General features: G+C 32.8%; 1 long non-coding RNA gene across 4 annotated transcripts; it reads right to left on the reverse strand.

The window, feature by feature from the left end:
* Nucleotides 1-3,282: 3,282 nt before the first annotated feature.
* On the reverse strand, nt 3,283-5,165 carry LOC145739961 (uncharacterized). 4 transcript variants are annotated; one of them, XR_014181305.1, is made up of 3 exons: nt 4,987-5,165; nt 4,763-4,930; nt 3,283-4,553 (listed from the first exon to the last, which is right to left on the reverse strand). It is a non-coding gene; the product is annotated as an uncharacterized LOC145739961 (long non-coding RNA). The 4 variants fall into 4 exon arrangements; XR_014181306.1 differs by having other exon boundaries at nt 3,283-4,073; nt 4,128-4,930; XR_014181304.1 differs by having other exon boundaries at nt 3,283-4,930; nt 5,016-5,165.
* Nucleotides 5,166-5,479: the final 314 nt, after the last annotated feature.

Below are 5,479 nucleotides of genomic sequence, written 5' to 3' on the forward strand. Positions count from 1 at the left end.
AATCATTATACTTACTTACTTAATCCCTACGCACTTAGCTTAAATTCTTAAAAAAAATTGTATCTGTACTGTAACTACTCGTATATTATTAGGTAGCCGTTTATAAACTATAACTTCCCTCACAACTTGACCACAGCTTATTTGAATTGTAAGGGATGAACCAAATAGATGCCAATGATTTGGAATGACTGATTTTTAATAAAACACCCTGTATAATCAACAATTGAACACAGAGGGCATTGTGATTGTAGTAACTGACCAAGAGCATTGGTTCAAGAGTTTGATGGTGTCAATATAGTGCCCAATTTGTTCCTCAATTGATGCCTGTCTCAAATGTTACTGGTAATATCTGTAGAGAAACATCAATTTCAATAATAGTGTAACAACTTATTGAAATCTACTTTATCCGCGAAAAGGTGTGCGTACTTTATGTTGTCAAAAGTGAGCGAAAATGTCAGCTGTTGTAGTAGTACAAAAATATTAAAGTAGTTACATTCAAGTTTTAGTTTAAAATGACGAATGTCCTGTGTGTGTATGATAAATGTACGTTTTTCAAAAAAAAAACTTAAATTGTTGTTGCTTCGCTACGCAAGAACATTTTATTATTTTTTTCTTTTTTGAAAAAGAAAGGTTCCTACCTTGAATGGTTAATGTTTGGTGTGACATTGTGGGCAATAATATTGGTCTTTTTTTATTGATGGAAATATTAACGCGACAAAATACGCTACTTCTTAAGAGAGAACGAAGAAAATAAAGAAATAAATTTAAATCGATGAATGACCATGTGTTGGTATTAACATGCCGGCTGTCCAGCTCATTCTTTTTTTCTTACGGTGGATTGGCGTGATGGTACTGTTAACTGGCCAGTATGCCAGATTTGACCACCAGATTTCTTTATTTAGGGACGCTTATAACAAATTGTTTATGCAGAAGTGGCAAGAACAGCAGAAAACTCGAAAGAAATGATAATTAAGAGAATAATAATAACGTAACATTTATTTGATTTCGTTCTCAAATAAATCTCCTGCTTTAGCCAAGCAGTAGCCTAACCTGTCATAAAATTCCTGACGCACGTTAATGAAAGTTTGATTAGAAATAGAACCTAGTATTTCAACTATTTTCTGTCGCAATTGGCCTAAATCTTCAGCCTTCATGTGACGATGACCGTAAAGTTTTTGGGTTACATGCCCCCAAAGAAAGAAGTCATTTGGGGCGATCGAGGAGGCCAATAGACAGTACCATTTCTGCAAATCAGACGATTTGGAAATGTTTGGTGCAAAAATGCTTGTACGTCTCTGGCATTATGCGCTGGACAACCGTCTTGGTGGAACCAGATTTCCTGCATTAATGTTCAGATTATGTACAGGGTGCTGCATTTTCGATGGTTTTACGGGGTACAGAGAAAACGGTAATAGATAGAAAAAAAGTAGCATACCTGTTCCGATCTAATTTTCTGAGCTGAGATGACTGGCGAAGAGTGGGCTGCGCAAACTTCTTTTGTTTCAAAGATACGGGGGGTTTTTGAAAATTGGTCATTTTGGAACATCCTCTGTATTTCATTTGCTATTAAAGTTATCAAAAAAGGAAAAACGGTTTCCGGTAAAAGTTTTGACGTAGAATCCAATGGCGTAGTCAGTTTTTTTCTATTACGTTTAGTTTCTGACATATGACACTAAGTTATATTTTTTTAAATGGAACACCCTATATATTTTTAGTTCATTTAATTCTGTTTATTTTTACCTTTTCAACGGTGTATTACAACATATAAGTTTGTAGAGGTTAATCCTGTTATTTTAAAAAAAGGACCTTTGCTAAGCTAAAAAAAAGGCCAATATCTAAAATACCAAACAAAATCGGAAATCATGTAAGCTAACACATCAGAAAATTAAATATTTTTAATAAATCTTATTAAAAATCTAAGTTACAAACAGTTCTACCGTCACTTTAATAAGAAAAGTGGTAATTTCTATTTTCTTCTATTTTTAAGGTAGAAGTTAAAAAAACTGTTTATAAACGACATGTAACATGTTAATATGAATATAGCCAAATTTGGTTTCGACTGTGGGTATTTTTATACATATTATTTATCACTTTTTTATTAAGGAAACGCTTTTTTTATAATTACCAAGATTAACGTTTACAAACTTATATGTTTTAATACACAGTTGAAATAGTAAAAATCAACAGAATTAAATGACCTAAAAATATATAGGGTGTTCCATTTAAAAAAATATAACTTAGTGTCATATGTCAGAAACTAAACGTAATAGAAAAAAACTGACTACGCCATTGGATTCTACGTCAAAATTTCTACCGGAAACCGTTTTTCCTTTTTTGATAACTTTAATAGCAAATGAAAGTACAGCTGGTAGCACGTTCTCTCTTAAAAGGTTTAAATACTTATTGGCATTTAAGTTTCCATCAATAAAAAAAGGTCCTATAATATGATTGTTTAAAATGCCAGCCCAAACATTGACCTTTTGCGGATATTGAGTCCGAATAGGTACGCTTATATGCCTATTTTCCCTTGAATAAGCCACAGTAACGGACGGATTGTGACGACCATGCAAGGAAAAAGAGGACTCATCGGTAAATAAAATATTAGCTATGAAAGTATTGTCTTGGTTAGACCTTTCAATCATGTCTTCGCAAAACAACATTCGTTTTTCGCAGTCTTCCGGAAATATTTCTTGTGTTGTGCGTAACTTATAGCACCGGTACTTGTTCCGTTTTAAAATATTTCGCACAGTAGTTGGTGCAATGACAAGCTCCGCAGCAATAGCAGTACTATTACATGGGAAGTTGACTTCTGCCAAACTGCAAACTGCCGTTTCGCGCTGCTCTTGATTTTCATTTCGAGGATGACGGATACCTTCGGGAGGCTGCGGAAAATCGTGATCTCTAAATTTGGTACAGTTTTGCGTACACCCAGTATTTTCAAATCTATGGACCATATCTTTAATTGTCGTACTCGCTGGCAGAGGTCGATTTTCAAACATAAATATGAATCTTCCGATAATTTCCTCCACTGTACAACCAGAATAGTACCATTTAATAATTTGTACTCGTTATTCGACGGAAAACATCTTGAAAACAAAAAATGTTGCCAAAAATGTTATTTTAAAAGCATTTTAAGCCTTACCTTTATCTGGGGCGCAAACCGTTAATTAGGTAATTTATTTCACTTATCTAATTAATAAATATTCAGTAATGTAATATGTATAATAATAGTGTAATAGGTAGTGTATAAGGACGTAATAAAACAGAACAAGAAAACTTCAATTAGCAAATACAAAATGTTTATTTGAAAAACAAAGGATAAACGACATGTCATTTGAAAATAAGCCCGCGTTGATTTTTGAGTTGGGCCGAATACTTTTGGCAGGCTGCGTTCAGAATTTTTGATTATCCGTAATTGTTTTATAATGACTATGATTTCGAGTTTGCGTACTAAAGAACTAATAGAATACTATTAAGATAAGTGGTCTAAATGATAATGTATTAATAATTCAATTAATTGTACCAAACTAGCCTAGTCTAGATTTTTGAAATTTTGAGAGAATCCTGCTACAAAATAAAATTTAAAATTTTGTGACTTTTTTAAAAAAACCAACACTTTTACAAACAATTTTAATACATTTATTTACATACATACTATTTAAAAGAACAGATTTTTACTTAAAGACAGTTCAATAATGTTAAATTAAATATTTAGTAGCATTCCATAACTTTCTTACATCAGTAACATCAATAGAAGGAAATTAAGAAAAATATTAAGTAACATTTATTTTTATAAAACTGCCCATTGATTCTCCTCTTGTATGTTATAAACATGGTGGGTTTTACATTATACTGTAGATTGTCAACACAAGTTCCTTTAGTTATACTAAACAGCATGTTTTTAAACAAAATAGAAGTGTATGTTTCCATTCATTAGAAGGTCAAAAATATTCTCAGTGCAGACAAACATGTTCAATAAAAACACAAAAGCATGTCATTAGTATTACATACATACATACATTATTACTGACCAATTGCTACTTGTGTGGAGCAGCATGTATGGACATGGTTTGCTACAAATATCATGCTCATAAAATAGCAATACATATTTAGATTTTTTAGTATACCTACTATCTGGAGCATAGGTGAAAGGGGGCCTGCTTTTGGCACATCTGAAGTTCGGTTGCTTATGAGCAAGCCATAAAGTACATAGTGTCTACTTAAAGCAGGCATGCCTATTGCTAGGAAATGTGAACAGCTGAAGGGTACAATGATTCTTGGCATATGCTAAGAAGCAGGCCTTTTTATGAGCGTCTGCACCTTCACTTTGGGTACAGTGGCAGATAGATATGTTGATTGAAAACTTTTTGTTATTGTATTTCCTATGATAAAACACACTATTATACTTACAAATAACCATATTACATTATTTTATGAACTGATATAATTATAGACTTGATATAATAATTATTAAGTACATCGTTGGTTGCATTCCTTAGCAATACAGATAGTGGGAGAATGAATTCTGTGTTACAACCTTCTGTGTGCATGATCTGAAACTACAACTGTAAATTAAAAAGCACAGTCATTAGCCAACTTTACACTTCATTTTACAGCAACCAAGTTGGGTTTACAATTTAATTAAAATGGAGCACTGATCTAAGTATTATATCTTTTGGCAAATTGATTGAACACAACCTGAACACTGGATCAGATGGCTTGTATATTGTCTAGTGAACTGAAGCTTTTAGATGTTTCACACCTTATTATATCATTGTCATTCAACTAAGTAACTTTGCTAATAACAACAGAATACTGTACACCCCATTTGTTAGCTGGTTCCTTAAATGTGGCTTTGTTGGTAACTGGACTCTAGACTCAATAAAAGTTGCGATGTTGTATGGCTAAGCTAGCAAATCGGCTTTACTACCTAAAAATAACTTATTAATAACACTACACTAGAGGAGTCTCTTGCTATTCTCTCACTGATGAATTGTCTGGGGGGAGTTTCCTACCTTAAATTGAGAAGGCCACCAACTAGAGGAACTCTTACTATTGTGTAAATAGTGTTATTTGTTCATGTTTTCCTAAAATCTTACAATAATAGGACTAATAGGAGTACATTCTGGTATTAATATGCCTGTCACTATAAATGATTTCTTGTTTACTTTTAATTTGACAATTGAGGTTAGATTTTAATCGCAGATGACAGATGAAATATAGGGAGGTGTGGTAGCGCTATAGCAATTCGACTGCTAAATGAAAAATAAATAATTTCATTCAAATTGTTAAACAAATAGACAGAAATCGGACTAAATACAGCTCGCTGACCGAAGACAGATTATCCAAATGTTTCTCTGTCCGTTACACGGTTTTCCTATGGTCGGTTTTGGATTTACCATACGTGTATAAGCCATAATCTACATGTTAAAAAAAAAGAAACAACTCGAAATTCGTGGATACCTAAAGTTAACAAGAC

Source organism: Ips typographus, unplaced genomic scaffold, assembly GCF_016097725.1.
Source record: "Ips typographus isolate SLU unplaced genomic scaffold, UJ_Ityp_2.0 IpsContig82, whole genome shotgun sequence".
NCBI lineage: Eukaryota > Metazoa > Arthropoda > Insecta > Coleoptera > Curculionidae > Ips > Ips typographus.